Raw genomic sequence first — 13,525 nt, 5'->3', positions numbered from 1 at the left:
TGGACTACCAGACCTGAAAAACAATGATTTGTGGAAGTAATGGATAAACTGGAACAAAGGTCCCTGTTGACAGGTAGACATTCGGTAATCCTTATTATAAACTTTTTTTTTCAAAATAAGACACCAAGCACAATGGGTTTTATACATATTGTTTTCGGATTTCTATTTGAATTCATTTTATGCAATTCCATTAGGTCTAAATGATTTCAACTGCTTATTTATTAGCTATATTTCTCAACTGTTTGTTAAAAAAATATTGGAGCATATTACCAAGGGCCATTATCGCCGCTTTAGCAGAACTTTTTCACGCTAATGCGGCGATAATTTTATCACCCTATTACCAAGCTGTCGCTAACACCAGTTAGCGACAGCTTGTAGGCGATAGCGGGCATTTTGGGGCCCGCTTTGCATGTCAGCGATAATTATCGCTAATGACATGCAAAGTGGGCGTGCCAAAATGTCAGCGACTGAAAACAGTCGCTGCAATCGCTATCGCCTATGATCAATACAGGCGTAGTTTTGGAAATATTCGCGCTAAGCGCAAATATCTCCAAAAGCTAACACCTGCCCTGACCAGTTCTTAGCCATGTTATCCAATGAGAGGTGGATAACATGGCTAAGAGCATTGTCACGGTAATGCCTGAATATCGCTGTATTGACAGCGATATTCACGCATTTCGCATGTTTTTTATTGCTCCTGAGATAAACCTTGCTAATAGCAAGGTATCTGAGCGATAACAACAGGTGAAGGGCGGCGATATAAATATTCCCGCTAAGCCAACACAGCAATAATTATCGCTAGTTGTTGGTAATATGCCCCATTGTTTTTTGTTTGCTTGAATTATGCTTGCTGGCGTGTTTTGTATCTCCTATTTTTGCCCTCCCAAACAATGTGAGGAGATCCCCACCCTTCCTAACAAGACCATTTAGATCCACTTTAGATCTATAGGACATCATAATTTTTTACTTATCCCTCTGTCTTCATAGAAGAGATGTCCGGCGTAGGCCCAGAAGAGATGAACCAATGGCAGATTTTCATGATAACTACTGAGTATAGAAATGAGTTTCAGTTAATATTTTGTATGTAAATGTAACATACGAGCCATCTATAAAATTTAGCATGAGTTCCGCCTTCCTTAACTGACGCTCAGCATGCATAAAAGGATATTGACTAAAAACTACTGACCTATTGAAACCCCTATTTAAAATTTTCAATAGCTCCACTGCTTTTTGGCTGGGTTTACACTATGCGAATACTGCATACAGTGTAATGGAGCTTTACGGATGCTTGGAAAACAAGTCCCTGGACAAATGTTAGTTATTTCGTTTAACTTTGTGCTTGCTGCTGTAACCAGTGCTTCATCGGAGCTATATGTTTAGAAGTGTTAAAACACAAAGGAGACTTACACATTTAAGTATGTTAAAAACTTTGAAGGTGTTTTCATGAAATTACAAACTGCTTAACAGTGTCTTGATTCCAACAGTAGAGGCTTCACATTTGTTCTACGTATTCACAACCAGAAATCTTTAAGTATTTTATAAGATAGGGGTGGTACATTATAAGGAATACAGTACACCTGATTGTACATAAAAAAAGAATATTGAATATCACCTGGGTCCTAGCCATAAAAAGGAACTCAGCCTTTGGCCTGATATCTCCAGTAGTGTCATTAGCCCCCACCCCTTTAGTAAGTTGGGGTTGCCACTAGGCCGCTAATCTGTTGGTTAGTTATTTCTGATCATTTTCTACATTCAGGTCTGCAGACAATAGCTCCTAAATAAGACTTTAACAGTGTAAGAAGTGCACTGCCAAACAAGCCAAGTGCAATGAAGGAGATGGAGATCCAGAAATTATGAAAGATAGGGAATAAGGACTGAGCAAGAGCGGCAAATAGGAAATGTGAATATGATAAAGATAAATAAGATCAAAGTAAGGGGTGAGAAGAGAAAGAAAGATAGTTGGATAGAAAGAAGGAATATTGGAAGGAATTAAAGGGAAATGCAGGAAGGAAAGGTGAAAAGATGGATGGAAGGATGAATGAATGAATAGATAGAATATTACATTTATGCGATGAATAGTTTTAAGGGTGTAAATATCAGTGGGTTTAAAGATGGATGAATGAATGGATGGGTGAGTGAGTAAATAGATGGAAATATGGACGAAAGGATGGATGGATGGGTGGAAGGATTAAAGGATGGCCATATAGATGGATGAATGAAGAAAGGGTGGATGGATGGAGTGAAAGGATTTTTCTGGATGAAAAGATGGTGAATGAAATAGTGGATGTTTGGAAATGTGAACGAATGGATAGAACAGTTGAAGGCTGGGTAGGCAGATGGAAGAATGCATAGAAGGTAACTCTTCTATTTCGCTGGCTCATTAGAATGGCGGCATCGTTGCAGTGCTTGGACCGCCCGCCAGATGTGCGGTGTGCCCACCACACATATTAGGCTGTGCCCTCTATACTGGCAGGTGCATCCCGGGTCCTTAACATTGCGGATGGTTTTGCTGGATGAAGCACCATTCACAATGTCAAATTGGCATGCACTGCATTTCCCTGCACTGCTTGGAAGGCACCAAGCGGTGCCTGCCACGCAGTTCAGGGAAATGCGGGGGGTATCATGGGTACCCCCCAACACCGGGGGGGCCCGCAACAGGCCCCCGAATCCAGCTTCCGCCTGTGTTTTCCTGGTGGGATGACCGACACGTAAAGACAGGCGGAAACGGATTTCCTAATCCCTACGACTGTGCCTGCAAGGCACCACCGCAATGCTAACCTGTATTTGGTTCTGCAAGGCGGGTGGAAAAGGACCGCCTTGCGGAACCATGGCGGACGGACTTTCCGTCCGCCAGGGACATTGTGGGATTCCCACTGCCATCCTAATTCGGCAGTGAGAATATCCTGTGTGATGGCGAAAGGACCGCCACCACTGGCCAGCACTGGCTGTCCGTCCGCCATCCTAATGACCCCCTTAGTTTGCTTGGTGCAGTTAGAAATATGAGTCAAAGTAATGGTGGGGGGTTTCATTTTCAAGCTTCTCCCTTGCATTCTACTACATCAGTCATACTGAAAGTACAGCCCGTGGGCCGCATGCAGCTCTCCTGACCTGTAAATGCGGCTCCCTGGTCATCAACAGCACTAGACTCAATTTAGTATGAACATTAAAAAATGTTAAATAAACAGACAAGTATTTATTTAAAGTTTAATTTAAGCTAAAGAAGAGAAGTAGGTAGGGTGTTTTGCACAGCTTAAATTTTGGAACACCTTTATTTTTAAAGGCATCTTGCAGCAAAAGTATAAAAATATGATAGAGTCTGTTCAAAATTCAAAAAGTTTATATCATTAACATGCAGAATCGTTTCACCTTAGTACATCAGATTATATCAGTGCATTTAGAAGTATTTATTTTAAGTGATAGTTTTCAAGCATGAATGTATAAACTTTCATTACCCCTCCCCCCAACAACAAATCAAATAGTGTAGTTAGAGACAGGTCATTATTTATATGCACTATTAGGGTAGCCTGGGCTTTTTTTATTATACATGAACAACATTCTGGTTTATTAAATCAAACACAGGACAAGGTTTTGTACAACACATATCCTGAAGTCACGTATTTTGAGATCTTCATATGTGATCCTTATAAAGGAGGGGAAATGGACAAAAACAATTGCCTAGGATCACACAATTTAGTTAAGTGGAGAAGCAGGGATTAATCCCAAGATATTGGTTTCATATTGTGCAATTCAGACAGTAGATGTATATGCTTTGCTTCCCCGATAACCACCTTACTGCCAATCCCATCCAATCCCTGACCACCACCCTGCTGGCATCAATGCAGCCCTCCCTCACATCACAGACCAAACTTTGTGGCCCCTGGGAAAATGTTTGTAAGTATCCATGCTCTGTATGCTCACAGAAGCTTTATGTGATTTTTCATTATAACGAAACGTAGTGTGAGGGTTACTTTATTCCACATACGAAACTATTGCAAAATATGGTGTTGCTCAGCAGCCTTGATAGGTTTTTGTCAGCTGCAATCTTAACTCACAAAGGATAGAATAGTGGGTCAAGAGCACCCTGCCCCGGCGCCTGTTTTATTTTATTTTTTATTTTATTTTATTCTAATGTATATAACAGTGAATAGTATTGATTCCTTTTGTTGTGCATTAATGGAAACAACACAGTTCGTTCTGCCTTTAACATTGTAACCTATTCAGCATGCAAACATTGTTAAGCGACATTCTTCAATGGCCCGGAAAAGACTGCACGGTGCTCTAAAAATGCATTATAAATTAATTGACGACTTCTCAGACACTTTTTGATCCGCAAACCACTTAAGGGTCGTCTTATTTTTTAGAGTGAACGTTTCACAGCATATTGAATCTGAAGTATTGCCCAGTCATCAAATCCTTTACAAGGTGCTGCACTGGCCAGTTTGTCCCCGTCAGCATCTTTGGCCGATTCATGTTTTATTCTGAATGAATGAATGCCAAGCTGAGATAAAGATTTATGTGAGTTTCCCCCTACCTATATAATGTAGGGAAAATGTGTATAATCTAGTTTTCTTCATTATACAGCTATGTTAGAAACATGAGAAAAATGCAGTGTCGCAAATTCACATTATCTGCATGGTCACATCAGATTTTTCCCTTTTATGAGACACATTTTTTGTTGTTATTAGGATGTTGTGCACTGTGACACTGCTGTTGAATACCATAGCACATGTGCTATGATGTTGAAATTATTAGGACGTTGTGCACTGTGACACTGCTGTTGAATGCCATAGCACATGATCTCCGGTTTTACTAATTTTACTTATTGTGTTTTCCTTAGACTCATTCATTTTTCACTCTGCTTTTGATAATAGGATTCCTATTTTATTGCGCTGTGTTCTTTACTTTGGAATAATTGGTATTGCTTGAAATTAAAGCAAGAAGGATTGCCTGCTTAATGTGCCGTATCTGCCAGAGGGTGAGCAGAGATTCTTTAAGATAAGAGTTTGGGCCTTACCTGATTATATTTATTAAGTTGATATGAGTCTCCCCCTCCTAAAAGAATAAATCAACTTGTAACACAAACCATTTTTTTGTGCAAAGTTCACCAATTCTAGCTCCCACTGAAACGCCTAATTCCCATGCCTAGAATTGCATTTAATGGTGTCCTGTTGTGTTGTATGTGGTGAACGTTCAATGGTTATTTGTAGGTCACTCTATTGTGAATGGAAAATCAGCCTGGCGATAATATATCATGGCCAAAATATCATCACGGTAAGCAGAGGCTTACTACTATTAATCCCACTGTGATTATATTTTGGAGTAAATATTATTGTCATCATATATCTGCAGGTACATATTTGATCTGAAATGTTGTGGTGCAGCTTCTCTGTAGTAATATGTTAAGTGACATATTAGGTGTATATGTATGCTGAAACCCAGAAAAGTCATGCACGTGTAACATACTGTTGAAGGTATGAGCATGTAACCATACAGTTAAGCGCTACTTTATTACTAACACAGTTTTGTTGCTGCAGTTCATTGGTTTCAGCTAAGCTGTGAAACATGGTCCACTTTCTTATTGATATCACACATTGCTTTATAGTTAATGAGGTCTTCATTTTCGTATTAATTTAACATGTGTATTTGTAAAATGTAAATTCATCCCGTGGATTTCTTAGAGCTGTTTATCAGTTGTTTATTGTTACTATTGTTACTTAACTCAGTGGCACTCATTTTTTAAACCTTGGCAGGATGGAAGGCTGAGTGCACCTACTGGGATTCAAACTTGTGGTCAATATTTCATCTGAAAATAAATGTCATACACACATTGTAAAGATGACTACATGGTGCCTGGAAGGTGTAAGTAACTTTATTCTGACAAGGATAAGACGAGTCTGATAACACTGCTGCTGTCAGTTCTTCTCTGTCACCCAAGAGAATCTTATCAGTGCAAACAACGCTAACAACCAAACAGGAAGGATCAAAGTAAATAATGGGGTTAACTGCATCTACCATTAAATTGACCGCATAAAATAGATATGTAGCCCAACACGTCTTCCCCCTTAGAAAATATAAAGAAAACATAGATGAACAATAACATCTGGAAATAAAGCTCTGCTACTAACATCTTAACAGATAATAAAGGTACAATAGTAACAACACTGTTCCAATAAGTCTTTCAGGTGTTTTCCTACTTTCTATGTGACTTACATCAATCCAAATATTTGTCTTCACATTCTGCACTCACATGCTCATCATCATTAAGCTGCCTGTGATGCTATCCCAATTTTCTATAGACATGTTTGAGTTTACTCCATGACATGACAATCACTTTCTCCTTATTCCACAACTTACTTTGGTTCAGAATCACAGCATCATCCTTTACCTTTACTACTTCTTTGCAATCTGAGAAACATGACTTGTTAAAATGATCCAGCTAAATCCTTACTACATCACCAAAACTCACTTTCAATTTACAGTCTCTAAATTAACATCCATACGTATCCTGAACTGCTCGTCTACCATCCAATGCCTAATGTAGCTTTTCTAATTCAACCTCTTATCTGTTCATCCATTGTATATTTAACTCAGGACCTGGAACCCTACCCCTCTGCAAAAAACAAAAGGAGAACATTGTGTGCTGATCCAGGGAGTGGGATGCAATGCCCACAATAATATCCTTATTCTCTTCTTTCACTATAATCCATTAACAAGGGTCAACTGAATTGTCTTTTTGACTACTCTCTTCATGTATTCCATGCAAACATTACTTTTTGGCTGATCTAATGAGGATCTCATAAGCTTTACTCCATTTATATATTTTAAACTTCTACATCTCCAATAAACAAACTGAGAACCATTGCCTGTCACAAATTCTTCAGGGAAACCTAATCTATTGAAAATGTCCATCAGAAATTCAATCGCATTCTGATTGAATCTGACTTAAGGCTTTTTTGTGGTGTGGCATGGCCACTTCCTTTTGTGCAAACTAGATAAAACAAGGTTTATAAACAGTTGTCAGTTCAAAACTAGTTTTACATAACTTTTAATGTGTTGAACACTTCACCATATAGCGAAGGGCTTCTTCTCTGTGACAAATTAGATTGCTTCTGCGCCTTGTGAGGCCCTTAAAGCAAAATACACTATTTCCATACACCTCATTCTTTCTTTTGCAATAAAATCACCCCAATATACATTCATTTACATCCATCATGATTATATTGCTATCTCTGGTGTGGATCACTGACATAATATCGAGGGACATAATATCGACTATCAAAAATATCGTTGACAAAATATCGACAGACAGAATATCGACTTTGTATCTACAAACAGGTAAGTACAAAAATATCGAGTAAAAAATATCGTTTACCAAAATATAGTTTCTAAAAATATCGACTTTATTAAAAACAATGTTAAATTAAGTTAATATTAAAAATGAATTACTAAAATATACTTAAAAATACTTATATTACCTTATAATAATTAAATAATTAATGAAAGTTATAAAAAAATAATTTTACAATCATATTTGCTAAAACATATATATATAGTAACATAATATAATTAAATAATAATCAATATTATTACCGTAGGATAGCGGAAGTGTAAAAATTACTGTTCCCACTCCAGAGAGTGCAACAGTAGGGAAAGCGTTGGATAGCGTAGGGGTAAAAATTACTATTCCCACTCCAGTGGGTGCAACAGTAGGGAAAGCATTGGATAGCGTAGGGGTAAAAATTACTATTCCCACTCCAAAGAGTGCAACAGTAGGGAAAGCGTTGGATAGCGTAGGGGTTAAAATTACTATTCCCACTCCAAAGAGTGCAACAGTAGGGAAAGCGTTGGATAGCGTAGGGGTTAAAATTACTATTCCCACTCCAAAGAGTGCAACAGTAGGGAAAGCATTGGATAGCGTAGGGGTTAAAATTACTATTCCCACTCCAGTGGGTGCAACAGTAGGGAAAGGGTTGGATAGCGTAGGGGTAAAAATTACTATTCCAACTCCAAAGAGTGCAACAGTACGGAAAGCGTTGGATAGCGTAGGGGTAAAAATTACTATTCCCACTCCAAAGAGTGCAACAGTAGGGAAAGCGTTGGATAGCGTAGGGGTAAAAATTACTATTCCCACTCCGGTGGGTGCAACAGTAGGGAAAGCATTGGATAGCGTAGGGGTTAAAATTACTATTCCCACTCCAGTGGGTGCAACAGTAGGGAAAGGGTTGGATAGCGTAGGGGTAAAAATTACTATTCCAACTCCAAAGAGTGCAACAGTACGGAAAGCGTTGGATAGCGTAGGGGTAAAAATTACTATTCCCACTCCAAAGAGTGCAACAGTAGGGAAAGCGTTGGATAGCGTAGGGGTAAAAATTACTATTCCCACTCCGGTGGGTGCAACAGTAGGGAAAGCGTTGGATAGCGTAGGGGTAAAAATTACTATTCCAACTCCAAAGAGTGCAACAGTAGGGAAAGCGTTGGATGGCGTAGGGGTAAAAATTACTATTTCTACTCCAAACAGTGCAACAGTAGGGAAAGCGTTGGATAGCATAGGGGTGAAAATTACTATTCCCACTCCAAAGAGTGCAACAGTAGGGAAAGTGTTGGATAGCGTAGGGGTAAAAATTACTATTCTCACTCCAGTGAGTGCAACAGTAGGTAAAGCGTTGGATAGCGTAGGGGTAAAAATTACTATTCCCACTCCAGTGGGTGCAACAGTAGGGAAAGCGTTGGATAGCGTAGGGGTAAAATTTACTATTCCCACTCCAAAGAGTGCAACAGTAGGGAAAGCGTTGGATAGAGTAGAGGTAAAAAATTACTATTCCCACTCCAGTGGGTGCAACAGTAGGGAAAGCGTTGGATAGCGTAGGGGTAAAAATTACTATTCCCACTCCAGTGGGTGCAACAGTAGGGAAAGCGTTGGATAGCGTAGGGGTAAAAATTATTATTCCCACTCCAATGAGTGCAACAGTAGGGAAAGTGTTGGATAGCGTAGGGGTAAAAATTACTATTCCCACTCCAGTGAGTGCAACAGTAGGGAAAGCGTTGGATAGCGTAGAGGTAACAATTACTATTCCCACTCCAGTGGGTGCAACAGTAGGGAAAGCGTTGGATAGCGTAGGGGTAAAAATTACTATTCCCACTCCAAAGAGTGCAACAGTAGGGAAAGCGTTGGATAGCGTAGGGGTTAAAATTACTATTCCCACTCCAAAGAGTGCAACAGTAGGGAAAGCATTGGATAGCGTAGGGGTAAAAATTACTATTCCCACTCCAGTGAGTGAAACAGTAGGGAAAGCGTTGGATAGCGTAGAGGTAACAATTACTATTCCCACTCCAGTGGGTGCAACAGTAGGGAAAGCATTGGATAGCGTAGGGGTAAAAATTACTATTCCCACTCCAAAGAGTGCAACAGTAGGGAAAGCGTTGGATAGCGTAGGGGTTAAAATTACTATTCCCACTCCAAAGAGTGCAACAGTAGGGAAAGCGTTGGATAGCGTAGGGGTTAAAATTACTATTCCCACTCCAAAGAGTGCAACAGTAGGGAAAGCATTGGATAGCGTAGGGGTTAAAATTACTATTCCCACTCCAGAGAGTGCAACAGTAGGGAAAGTAAATACTTCTCATATTATTTAAAAATATATAAATTAATATCTATAAAAAATTAATTAAAAGTAATTACCAATTTGATATAATATAATAATTATTCAATTAAAATTACAAATTACAATTAATTTTTACTATTAGTTACCTATTCAAATTAATTAGAAATTAACAATTAATTAATTAACAATTAAAAATTAATTAACAATTAATTCAAATTAAATAAAATTAAATACATTGAATTATCTAAATAATTATGAATAAATTACTTTCCACCCTATTCCCCTATAAACTCACAACCCACTACAGAAAATAAATTAGTAAAATTAACATAATTAGCAATTAATCAATTAAATAAAATTAATTGGCAATTAAAATGTAATTAATTACCCATAAAAAATTAATTAACAATTAATTCTAAAAAAATACCAATAAATATTTTTACATATTTAATTAATTATAAATAAATTACTTCCCACCCAATTCCCCTATAAACCCACAACCCGCTACAGAAAATAAATTAGTAAAATTAACATAATTAGCAATTAATCAATTAATTAAAATGAATTGCCAATTAAAATGTAATTAATTACGTGGGGCGCTGCAGAGATTTTGGAACGGGGTTCTTAGATGCCTGGAGGAGGTTCTGGCCTGGGAGATCCCTCGAGACCCTAAATTAGTACTGCTTCATGTGATGGCCGGGGTGGGGGGGTAATAGGCACAAGCGGCACCTACTGTTACTGGGATTAACGCTGGCAAAACGAGACATTGCGAGAGCATGGAAGGCGCCCCGGGCTCCACCGCTGGCGGACTGGAAGAACGGGCTGGACTTTTGTATGGGGCTTGAACTACCAGTCTATGTGGCTAGGGGCTGCCCTCGGAAACACTTTAAGATCTGGAAGCGATGGGCGGACTACCGCGGTCTGGAGTTGGACCCTCCACCGGAGGAGGCGTCCCTTCCAACTCTGTGAAAGATTGAACTCTACGACATCACGAACTGTAGACTGTGTGTACATAGCGTATATTGTTTATCACCTATAGGTGCTGAACCAAGCAGGCAGCAGTGCTGGGGGGGGGGAATTTGTTGATGGGGGGGTCTGTTGTGCACTTTCTTTATTCTCTTATCATTTACTGTAAATCACTGAGGTAGCTATCAGGACCATGATGATGGTATTGACTCTGGGTTACAGAGCTTTGCATACATATGTATCTTCGGTCAATAAAATTTGTTTTAAATTTTTTTTTGATTAATTACCAAATATAAATTAATTAACAATTAATTAAAAATGAATACCAATATATAAATTTACATATTTAATTAATTATAATTAAATTACTTCCCACCCTATTCCCCTATAAACCCACATCCCACTACAGAATTAAATTACGCAAAAAACATAAATAAACTAAATTCATTAATTAAAATTAATTATAACATAAATACATACTTTTCACACATATAATAACATAACAAACACTATAAAAAATTCGATATTATAAAAAATTCGATAATTTTAATAACCTATATTATAGACTTCGATATTTTAACTTTCTATATTTTTAACATTCGATATTACATTACTTACCTTCAAAACGATATATTTGATGACTATATTCTGTCCATTCGATATTTTGTCCAGTCTATATTTTGTACTCGATATTATGTCCATTCGATATTTTGTAGTCGATATTATGTCTGTTTACCCGCTGGCGTCATAAGGCTTCAATGGTTTGGGCATCACAATATCTTATTTTACATTCTTGAAAGCAGGCATAAACTCTGCAGTCCATTCATACTTTGCATTCTTCTTGCCGAGAGCAAGTAGAGGTATAATATTACTAGAAAACTTTACACAAAACATGAATAATATTCTGTGAGACCAAGAAATAATCTCAACTGGGTCTTATTTATTAGGTTGAGGAAAATCTTCAACCACTCTTATAAACATGACCTTTGGTCTCACACCTGCCCCAGACACATGATGACCTAAATGGTCCAACTCTTCGATGGCAAATTTGCACTTCTTGTTTCTTACGTACATTCTATTTTAAAAAGAAAGTATTTTAAGAACAACATCAAGGGCCCGATGTAGGTCACCAAATACCGGTCGGTAACGGCCAAATTTGGCCGTTACCGACCGGTATTTGGTGATTGAGATGTAGGGGCCATTATTTTACAGAATCGGTAAATTTACCGAATCGGTAAATTTACCGATTCTGTAAAATACCGATTCGGTAATTTCACCGATTCGGTAAATCCCAGATGTAGGTAGCACTGGTTACAGTGCTACAGGCCTTCTAAATTTGGTATTTTATCACCCAATACAATTGTGTGGTAAAATACCGAATTCAGGTGTACATGCACATCTGTGCATGCACACCTGTGCAATGTGACACACAGACATGCCCTTAGGGCATGTATGTGTGCCACATGTCACACAAGCCTGTACTTGGGGTGCTAGACGGTGTCAAAGTGACACCCCCCTGCACCCATGCAGGATTCGGTATTCCTATGGGCTTCAAGGCCCATAGGAATCAATGGGAAATAGCGATTCGGTATTTATCGATTCGGTAAATACCGAATCATACTGAATCGGTAATTTATTACCTACATCTGCCTGCTTCCGATTTACTGACTCTTAAATACCAAATCGGTATGATTCGGTATTTAACAGTCGGTAAATCGGAATTACCTACATCTGGCCCCAAATCTTTTATCATGCTCCCACTTATATTTAGTAAAAACCATAATATCATCCTGGAAGAATGTTAATCTACACTTATCCTAGACATTAATACCCATTACCCTTTGAAAGGCCACTGACACAAAAGCTAGTCAAAGAGACATTCACCTATAATAATATGCTCCTTCAAGGTTGACAAAAGATGTTAAATGTTGGGGTGCCTGATGAAGTTCTATCTGATGGTAAGCCACTAACATATCCAGAGTTGAGAATAGAACAGCATTCTTCAAAGTCACAAACAATTCTAAACTATAGGCCAGGAGTTGATAATCCATGCAAACTTCCTATAAACGTTGGCAAATCAACACATACCCTGAGCGTTTGATCATCTTTACCAACCAAAACTACAAAGGCCAAACATTCTCAGCTCTCAAACTCCCCTGTCATATCCATTTCACACAGTTGTGTTAATTCTTCCTTCAATTCAAGGGTACTTTCTAATCCTATTCACAAAAGCCTTGGCATCCAATGTGAGGACAATCTTGTCTGTAAAATTGTTAAGCTTGTCTAACTTGTCTGAGACCACCTCAGGATATTTGTTTACCCAGTAATCATTAACTTGATCTTCCATGTGTACCAATCTCATGTCTTTCTCACACACAACCTGGTCTGAATGGTTTATTGAATTGAAGGGTACTTTCCTGATCTTACTCCCTTAAGTCTGGCATCCAATTTGACGACAATCTTGTCTGTAAAATTGTAAATCTTGGCTAATGTTCCGGAGAACAACTCAGGAGATTGACTCACCCAGTGATCATTAACTTGATCTTCGATGTATACCTACCCCAGGTCTTTCTGACACACTACCTGGTCTGGATGATTGGGGTCCAGAGTAATTCGTCTGGCTCCTGCCACCTCAGCAGGACAAGCTATTATTTGCCACATACATCATACTTCTTTCCATATTGACACCACACCTGAGTACAGCTTCAAACTCCCCAATCACTTCCACTCTTTTTTCAATAAGTAAAGAGTTTTTAAATGTAACATTAGGAACATGTATTTCCAAATAAATCAGAATCAGCAATGACCTTAAACACTCTTCATTGATCTTAAGAGAACAATAAGGAAGATTGTACATGTGTTTCTGTAACTCAACCACCACTTCCTCATTGTTTTCCCCTAGGTACAAGACAAAATTATCATTTAATGGAAGATCAAATATGTGAGGTTTATTCTGAAAA

Source organism: Lissotriton helveticus, chromosome 3_1 (assembly GCF_964261635.1).
Source record: "Lissotriton helveticus chromosome 3_1, aLisHel1.1, whole genome shotgun sequence".
NCBI lineage: Eukaryota > Metazoa > Chordata > Amphibia > Caudata > Salamandridae > Lissotriton > Lissotriton helveticus.
The sequence above is the reverse complement of the archived record's forward strand: the minus strand, read 5'-3'. Positions refer to the sequence as shown.